General features: G+C 40.2%; 1 pseudogene; it reads left to right on the top strand.

The window, feature by feature from the left end:
* The first annotated feature begins 2667 nt into the window (after positions 1-2667).
* Positions 2668-3134, top strand: LOC142427836 (ubiquitin-ribosomal protein eS31 fusion protein-like; annotated as a pseudogene).
* Positions 3135-10494: the final 7360 nt, after the last annotated feature.

The following is a 10494-nucleotide window of genomic DNA, read 5'->3' as shown; positions in this document are numbered from 1 at the left end:
CACGGAATGTGCCATGCATGATTATTTCATTCCTAGTGTACCCCAGCAAGTTCAAGCAGATGAATAGGCTTGGCTTTTGGAAGTCAATCAATGCCCCTGGCTGAACATGTTTTTGGTTAAGCTAATTTAAACTATGAGGATATTATCAAAGAACATCATACACTACTTACCTCATACATATCTTCCCACAGAGTGGTTACTGATGGATTTAGCAACTACAGGTAAAATGACATTACAGTGAAAAAGATTACCATTGAAAGCAGTGTTTCCACACCTTATTGTCTGATTAACATGAGATAATGTTGATACTGTGATCAATTTCTTGCCTTCCGTGCTAGTGGTCTGGTTGACATCACAGTACCTCCTATCTGTCAGTGGAGGCTGTATGTGGCTGTGAAGCTGCATAGGCTTCAGCAGAGTTTTCAGATTATGATGGGATAGGAAGTAAGGCCTCCAATCAACTTTTGAAGTTCAATTACTGAAAACCGCAATGATCATAGTACTATGATCAGTAAACAATCATGGGTATGGTACAGGACTGGGAAGCATTGTGTTTCATTGTGCATGGGGACACTGTGGGCCAAGAGCCAACTAGATAGCAACAAACAACAATAACAAATTTGCTATTGAGTCCCTTCTTGGTGCAACATGCTTGGTTGCTAGTTGAAAAGTTGGTTCAAGTCTACTCACAGGCATGGCAGAAGAAAGGTCTGTCAATTGGCTCTGACAATCTACTCCATTGAAAACTCTAGGCAGTATTGATCTCTTTGGACACACCTAGGATTTCCATGAGTCCACATCTACTTAAAAACAATTGGTCTTCATATGTCTCTGTCTCTCTTCCTTTCTTATACGAATCTTGATTCCTTTTACTTCATGGGAAATTTATATTCACTAAGTGCGTGCCACAGAACTTAGCTGGCTCTGCACCTGGCATGGGTTTGGGCCTATGCATTCAGTGCTGCATTTTGGAGCTAAAGTGCCATCCAGGCCTCTCTTCCACCTCTCTCTCTGGCATCTATAACTCACCTGTTAAAGCAGACCATTCCCTACCAACACAACCTGGTTGGTCTCCCTCTGCCTATAACCCTGTCATCCTCCCATTACTCTCTGTCCAGCACCACTCTCATCACCCCGGTCTCAATCCAGGAGCCACCTATCCTTGCAAGAGGACAATGCCTCCTTAGCTCTGGCAGTAAGAACACTATGTCCAAACATATGGATAGATAGAAAGAACTAGAATTATAGATAGGTAGGTGTCTGAGAATTGACCCATCTTCTGGTACTTTAAAATTTTCAATCTTCTTCCAAAGCAACTGTGGTAGTTATATAATCTGGTCTCAATTTGGGACTTGAGAGGTTAAGAGTTAAGGGGTGAGGTCTAGTCTGTCAATAGGGGCATAGCCAATGAGGCTTCTGTGTGGGCATGGCCTCCTGAGGATTCTGGGAACTCCTGTATTTCCTCCTTGGGGGCAGAAGACACTGTGGAGTGTCTGGAGACTCTCTACTGACAAGGCTCACTCCCTGTGAGACATCCCTGAGGAGAAGCTACACGGACCTACCCTGATACAGCTCAGAAGCTCGAGAAACCACGTGGAGACCTCTGCCAGAGCTGAGATGCTTACAACGCCACTGGGTCAATATGACTTCCAACCCACTGGCCTGCGATCTTCCTGCATTTGGCATCATTACATGAGTTTTGTGAGTCTGAAGAGAACTTTATAGATTGGTATTGGACATATGGGCTAATATCAGACTTATGGACTTGATCTAGACTTGGCTGGGATGTTTTCTCAAGATTCCATTTCTCTTGTATATAAATCACTTTCTTTTACACATATGAATATCTATGAATTTTTTTCTTTAGTTAACCCAGACTAACACAGCATCTATACAATTAAGGTGATTCTGATCAAAATTTTATGGATCTTTATTCTGAAATTTAGATGGAGAAGAGAAATAACCCAAACAATTGTGAGGAAAAATTATATGGAAGGGCTACTCTACCAAATGTAATAACATTATAGAAAGTGGTGACTCTATGGCCAGTTTGAAATCACCACCAGCTGTTTCGTGGGAGAAAGACTGGGATTTCTACTCCCACACACAGTTGCAGTCTCGGAAACCCACAAGGAGTCTCTATGAGTCAGCATTGACTCAATGGCAGTGTGATTTTTTGTTTTGTGATTGTATAGAAGATATATGCCCATGGAAGCAGCAGTCCAAAAAAATCAAACAATGTGTTGCATTGGAAAATCTGTTTGACAAGACCTCTTTAAGAGACCATCTCTAAGAGCACAGATGTCCTTTGAGGACAAAGATGTGTTTGGCACAATCGTAGACTTTTCTATCACTTCATGTGTGTGTGGAATCTGGATAATAACTAAGACTGAAGAATTGATGAACCTGCATTATTATGTTGGGAAAGACTATTGATTATACCATAAGCAGACAGAAGAATGAAAAGTATGTCTTGGAAGAAATGCAACCAGAAGTCTCCTTAGAAAGGAGGTGATAAGACTTTGTCTTGTTTATTTCGACCACGTTTTCAGAAGCAACAATTCTGGAAAAGGACTTCATGCTAGATAAAGTAGACAGCAAGCAAACTGAGTAAGAACCTCAGAATGGCTTTTCTGATCCGCCATCTAGAGGGGGGCCGCCGCCAGGATGCAGATCTTCCTGAAGACCCTTACAGGGAAGACCATCACTCTCGAGACAAACCCTCGGATACGATAGAGAATGTGAAGGCCAAGATCCAGGACAAGGAGGGAATTCCTCCCGATCAGCAATGGCTGATCTTTGCTGGCAAGCAGCTGGAAGATGGACGCACCTTGTCTGGCTACAACATTCAGAAGGAGTCCACTCTTCACCTTGTGCTGAGACTTCGTGGTGGTGCTAAGAAAAGGAAGAAGTCTTACACCACTCCCAAGAAGAACACGCACAAGAGAAAGAAGGTTAAGCTGGCTGTCTTAAAATACTATAAGGTGGATGAAAATGGCAAAATCAGCCGCCTTCAGCGTGAGAGCCCTTCAGACGAGTGTGGTCCTGGGGTTTTCATGGCCAGCCATTTTGACAGACATTACTGCGGCAAGTGCTGTCTGACCTACTGCTTCAACAGACCAGAAGACAAGTGACTGTACTGGTTAATAAAAGTCATGAACATTAAAAAAAAGAAAAGAACCTCAGGATGGGTTGTCACAGTGACTGCAATAATGGGCTTAGACATACCTGTCATTCATAGGATGACACAAGATCAGACAACGTTTCCCTGTGTTATACATTTGATAGCACCTAACAACAACAACCACAAAGGTTAAGGGATAGTTAAAAAAAAAAAAAGGAAAGAAGTGTGTGTTAGTCTGGGTTCACTAGAGAAACAAATTCATAGATAATTATATGTGTGTAAGAGAGAATTTTATATACAAGAACAATTGAATATTGAGAAAACATCCCAGGCCCAATCCAGATCAGATCAAGTCAATAAGTCTGATATTAGCCTCTATGTCTGATACCATTCTATAAATTCTTCTTCAGAATCACACAACACATGCAATGACACGGAATGCAGGAAGATCACAGGCCAGTGGGTGAAAAGTTTTGTGGATCCAGTGGCAGTGGAAGCATCTCAGCGCTGGCAGGGGTCTCCAAGTGGCTCCCCCAGCTCTAAGCTCTGGCTACCTGGAGCTCTGGCTGCATCTAGCTCTATCAGGTTCATTGTCAGTAATGTCTCACAAGGAGTGAGTGTCCTGCAACAATGAGCTATTTATCTCCTTAGCACCTCCAGATGAGGTCATCAAGCTGAAACCTGATTGACGAGCTAACCTCCACCCCTTCACTCTTAAGTCTCAAATTGACAACAGATTACATAACCACCACAGGGAGCATCAGAGGTGGGGGGAGAGCACAGAAACAGATACATGGTTAAATAGAAACTTGATACCTGACAGAGATGATCTTGTATACTAAAGAACTATTTAAACAATAATATATAGAAAATCTGGTATCCATTTGGTGAGAAACACAATTAGATTTCTATATAACCATTGACACAAAATTTAAGTTGATTAAAAACTATAAAAAGAATAACAATAACTGCCATGCCATTTTAATGAGAATATACACTTTTTTCCAACTCTTATAACATTGTAGTGCATAGGGAGTATTAACTCACTCCTAGTGGGTGCTGGACCGCAGATAAATGAATTCATTTACCTACAATTGCACAATTAACAAGTGGCTCTATTCTAGTCATTTATTATTTGACTAATCATTTAAAAGTAGATTTGAGAGAGAAATACTCTATCATCTAGTCATCTATTATCAATTTTTACCTTGTGCCTTACCCATTATTTCATTGAAATGGCATGAAGTCTTATAATGGGATTTTCTAACATACTACTGATTGTCTTGCTGGTCCAAATGCCAGATGTGAAAATTTACCATTAGAGAAGAAACTGTCTTTCTAAATCTTACTACTCTCTTTACATTCTTTCTTTCTTTCTAGCCTATTCTTTGTGAGTAACAACTTCTTATTGTGAGGAGCCCTTGAGTCACTTGTGACTCATCTCGACCCTGTGTGCATGTGCAACAGAACAAAAAACTGCCTGGTCCTGCATCATCCTCAAGTATAGTTATGTTTAGCCCATGATTTCAGCCAAGGTGTCAAAACATCTCATGAAGGATCTTCTTTTTTTGCTGCCCTTCTGCTTTACCAAGCATGATGTCCTTTCGAGGGTCTAGTCTCTCTTGATAACATGCCCAAAGTATGTGAGACAAAGTCTCATACGCCTCACTTCCATTGAGAATTCTGGCTCTACTTCTTGCATGACAATTTGTTTGTTCTTCTAGAAGCTCCTGGTACTTTCCGTATTCTTCATCTCCATAACTCAAATACATCAATTCATTTTCCATCTTTCTTATTCATTGTCCAACTAATAGAAAACCCCATGATTTGGGTTGTGGCAGACCTTCATTCTCTAAGTGACCTTCTTCCTCTCCACAACTTTAAATGGACCTTGGGTACAAAATTTGCAAAACGTTATTTAAGTTCTTGACTAATGCTTTAGTGAGCATTAACTGTGGATCCAAGTAAAATGAATCCTTGGCAACTTCAATGTTTTCCCCATTTATCATGTTGTTAACCACTGAAAAAGTTGTTGTGGTAGTTACATTATCTGTTGTCAATTTGAGACTTAAGAGTGAACAGGTGGAGTTTAGCCTGTCAATCAGACCGTGACTTGATGACCTTATTTGGAGGTGCTAAGGAGATAAATAGTTCACTGGAGGCAGGACAGATGCACACTCCTTGCAAGACATTCTTGTTGACAAGCCACATGGAGACAGGCTGATGGCAGCCAGAACCTTGAAGGTGGAGAAGCCACATGGAGACCCATGCCAGCGCTGAGCTTCTTCTACCACCACTGGACCCACAAGACTTTCTACCCACTGGGCTGTGATCTTCCTGCATTCAGCATCACTGTATGGCTGCATGAGTCTAGTATCAACATATGGGGTAATATTTGACTTAGAGACTTGATCTGGAATGTATGGACTAGTATTGGACATTGGACTAATGGACTTGACCTGGACTGGGCTGGGATGTTTCTTAATTTACAATTACTTTATAAAAAGCTCTTTCCTATACACATAGGAGCGTCTATGAATTTGTTTCTTTAGTCTACCCAGACTAACAGAGTTGTACAAACTTTTTCTTTCTCTCTTTCTTTTTTTAACATTGAAATGAATTCGTTCTGAATAAAGGTTTTTATTTCACCAGCAAATGGTTGAAGTCCTTAGAAAGCAGGGTTGGTCATTCCATAGTGTAGGTTGATAATGAACTTTCCTCTATCCTGATGCTTCGCTCTCCCTCATATAGTCCACGTTCTCAGATTATTTGCTCGGCATACAGATTGAATAAATATGGTGAAAGGATGCAACCCTGATGTTCATCTTCCCTGATTTTAAACCAGGCCCTAATGTTCACCTTTCCTGATTTTAAAACATGCCATAGTCACGTTTTGCTGTTTGAACAATCGCCTTTGATCCGTGCATCAATTCCCCATCAGCAAGACGATGTGCTCATGATCTTGATCCACACAGTGTGCTAAAATCCACACAGTCAAATACCTTTGCAAAGTCAATACAACACAAGTAAAAATATTTCTGGTATTCCTTACTTTCAGCCAAGAACCATATGATGTAGGCAATGCTATCCCTGATTCCATGTCCTCTTCTGAATCCAGCTGGAATTTCTGGAAGCTCCTTGTTGATGTACTGCTACAAATGCTTTTGAATGATCTTCGACACGATTTTATTTGCACATGATATTCATTATACTGTTCAATAATTTTTTTCTTAGAGATGAACAGAAATATGCATCTTTTCTAATCAGTTGGCCAGGTAGCTGTCATCCAAATTTCTTGGTATAGATGAGAGAGTGCTTCCAGTCCTTTATCAGCTTGTTGAAACATTTCTCTTGGTATTAGGTCAAGTCCTTGGGTCTTATTTTTCCTTATTCCTTCAGTGCAAGGTGGATCTTTAATTTAATACTGTTGGTTCTTGATCATATGCGACCCCCTGTAATGGTTGAATCTTTACTCTTTCTTTTTGGTACAGTGCCTGCATAGCTTAAGGGAAAGAAAATGAAGAAAATTTATTGGAAAGTATTAATTCAGAGATATATTGTGTGTAAGTCAAGGTTGACTAGAGAAATAAATTCATTGAAACTCATATGTATAAGAGAGAATTTTATATCAGAAAGTAATTATGCATCAATAAAATATCTCAGCCCAGTCCAGATCAAGTCCATAAATTCGATATTAGCCCATAAGTCCTATATTATCCCATGAATTCCTCTTCAGACTCACAGACGACCTGTAATGATGCTGAATGCAAGAAGATCACAGGCTTGTGGGTGGAAAGTTTTGTGGATCCAGTGGCAGTGGAAACATCTCCAAGGTTCAGGCTGCCAGATGGCTTGTCAACAGGAAGGCGAAGCAGAGAGTAAGTGTATCCAGCTTCCAGGGAGGAAGAAATGAAGTTCCCAGAATCCACATGAGAAGGTCACACTCACCAGGGGCACACTCAGGTCTGTGACCTGATTGACAGGCTGAACTCCACCCCTTCACTTAATTTATCAAGTTGACATGACATCGTGTAACTACCACAATTTGTAACTTAAAATGGCCAATCTTTTCACATTGGTATAACCAGAAGAATTGGGTTCTGAAGGGACCAGTTAACCTCAAACATCTTTACCTTTTCATATTAACTAAAATTAAGTTTTGGCTCCTACAACAAAGGTCAAATTACTAGTGTTTTAAGCAAGACAGAAATTTATTTTCCTCTCACATATCAATCCAAGTACACACAGTTCAGGATCTTATTGATCTGCTACTCTTATAATTGGCTTGTACCTTAAGACAAAGATGAATGATTTGATCCTTGGCATCTTATTCACATTCAAACCAACACCAATGGGAAAAAAATCAAAGTAGACAGTATGTAGTCATGTGGCCCACTAATTTATGAAGCTTAATTTCTAAAGGGAAGCCAAGAAAATGAATATTTGGGGAATAACTAGCATCTTATGACATACACTCATGGAATTCATTCACATTTAAGTAACTATAATCAATTCACATGCATTTTTGTCATGATTTATGTCTCATAGAAAAGATGATTTGAGTGTGTCCATATCCAGAATTTGAAACATTCATAATATGAAGGGAAAGACAGACAGGCAAATCCAAGACAGCAGTACAGCATGATAAATATTGTTAGAATCCAGAGAAAGAAGCTAATATCATCTATACTAGGAACAAAGAACAGTCCTTACAAATGGCGAATCATAGAGTAAACCATGCAAGAATGATGCCCGTGTGCCATGATTCCTTAACAGCATGCAAGGCCCCTGTGGTTGGAGTGGAAGCACAAAACTGAACTAGCGAGAGGGGAGCCTGCAGAGTCAGATCATGTAGACCTTCGTACCCACACAAAGAAGTTTGGACTTCATCTTTTTTGGAAGCAAGAATTGTTCTTTGGGGGTATGACAAGGGAGGTGTGTGTGTGTGTGGGGGGGGGAATGAGGAACTAATAACGATAAACACAAGAATGAAGAAAATGTTCTAAAACTGATTTCAGTGATGACTGTACACCTCTTCGTGAAGTGATTGAACTATTGAGTTGTATGATATGTGAAATAAATGTCAATAAAACATATTGAAATATATTGAAATAAAAATCCATTCTCAAAGGCAGAAGAAGCTTGGTAAAAAGTTAGTTTTATTTTGAGCAGACTGGATAATGCATTGTAAGTAGGAAAACTGGATGCACAGGAACGGTGTGTAGCAAATACTAGGACAATTATACTCTAACATTCACAAGGTTACAGTGAGTCAGCGGAATCAACTCTGTAGCAGTTAATTGTTAGTAGCAACCTAAAGTGGATGTAAAGTTACAGAATGAATTGATATCTTTGGGTGGAAAGTATTTTCAAAAAATAAACTGAGAAGTGGGTTTTTCTGTGCATACAGGAATGAATTGATACTCTTTAGCAAACAAGCTCCAAATGCACTCATTGATACACTAACCGGAAGGATTATTGTGCCAACTTGTCCAATAAACACATGGGGTTAATAAGGTTGTAGTTTAATTGAAGGGCAAAGAGATAAATGACTTGGCAAGTCTCATCTCTCTGTCTCTTGCTCTCTGATTAGACTAGTGTGCGACTGCCTTAGCTAGTTCTCTGCCTCAACTTGCGAGCTATACTACCCGTGGGACACCCAACCCGTGGACTATGTTGCTACAGTTTAAGGTTCCTACGAGACCTGCTTCACCACACTGCTGGTGTATACATCACTTGAGCTGGGGACTGTCGGACCTGTCGTCTGACTGACTGTTGGTGATCTGCCCTGCTGTTTGCTGTCTGTGGTCAGATTGCCTATATTGATCTACAGAACACTGAGCTGTCTGGTTCCTTGACTTACACCCAGCAGACCTGTGAGTTGAATTAAGTGAGTTGAAAATTAAGTGAGTTGAACTGAGCCATTTATATTACTCTGTGGATTAATTGTTTATTTCTTATGTTGTAGCTGTCTATCTATATCTATATATAAAATCATAAGTGTCCTGGTTTTGTTTCTCTAGAGAACCTTGTCTAACACACTCGCCCAGGCCTTGGGTGGTCCCCTTCATTCTACAAATGATCTAAAAATCAAATAGCTGCATAGTTTTGTCCCTGTTTGGAGACCAGGATTATAACTTTAAGATGAAACCAGAGATTTCCATTTTCTCCGAAGGGGGTGCCCGCAGCTACTCCTCCTCTTACATAAATAAGCAATATTGATCACTCAAAGAACAAAGCACAACTTTGGCTCATCCCCCCCTTCCCTCTCTAACCCCACCTCTATCTTTGTCCCCTCATTCATTCCCTGTTATGAGTTGAGTTGTGAGCTCACCCCCCACCAACCACCAAAACCCCACTACCACCAAAAAGATACTTTCAAATTCTAATCGCTAGTACTTGTAATGGTGAACTTGTTTGGAAAAATAGGGTCTTTGGAACATGAGTTTATACCAGGGCAAGATTAATTCTTATTGTAATCATTTCTGCTTGGTGACAGAAAAGACACAGAGGAAAGATGCCATGTGATACTATAGCTGCGAGTCAGGGGACACCAAAAGCTACCAGAAATCAGAATAGAGAAGATATCAAAGTACAGTTGCTCATTCAGACTTGAACGCCTAGCCTCCAGAACTGGGAGACATGTTTGTCTTCTTATAAGCCTCTCAGCTTGCACTGCTCGTAACAGCAGCCCTAGGAAATTAACTTACTCCTCTCACATCTCCAGACCATGCAATGACATTCACTCTATACCCCCTCCTGACCTACTCCCTTAGAGATTTGAAGCTGGGAATGGAGATCATCTGCATTTTGTTTTATTTTATTTTGTTTGTTTTCACTTTCTGTTTGACACTCCTTCTTTGGATATGGACTAGAGAAAGTTGCAAAGATGGATAAGGGAATGACAGGGCTTTGCATTATCTTTTGCAATTTCACCCCTACCTCCCTTAATATCACTGTGAATTGAGATCCATTTTATGGCAGTGAGTTTGTTTGCTTTGAGCTTGGGATTTAATAATCATTTCGTCCTTTTGCTAATTCCTTTGCGATTTTGCCTGGCCTTGCTCTAGTGACAGTGAGTGTAGTGATGGATAGAAAGGATGTTAATAAACTCACCCTTAACTAGTGAAACCAATCGACAATCAATCGCCTGCCCCCATAAAGACCATCATGTACAAGCTTGATGAGAATGTGTTATGAGTCTGTGTGTTTCAGTGTGCATGTTTTGTGTGCCTTCATCTTTTTATGGGACAAAAACATATCCTTCAGGGCTGAAGACATGCTTGTGAATCTTTTTTGAATTAGAGCAGTGTTTAATATTTCATAAATTGTAGTGTGACCACTGACGTTTAAATAGAGTGTTGCTACTT

Source organism: Tenrec ecaudatus, chromosome 15 (genome assembly GCF_050624435.1).
Source record: "Tenrec ecaudatus isolate mTenEca1 chromosome 15, mTenEca1.hap1, whole genome shotgun sequence".
NCBI classification, from domain to species: Eukaryota; Metazoa; Chordata; class Mammalia; order Afrosoricida; family Tenrecidae; genus Tenrec; species Tenrec ecaudatus.
This window is presented reverse-complemented; position numbering and strand designations above follow the sequence as displayed.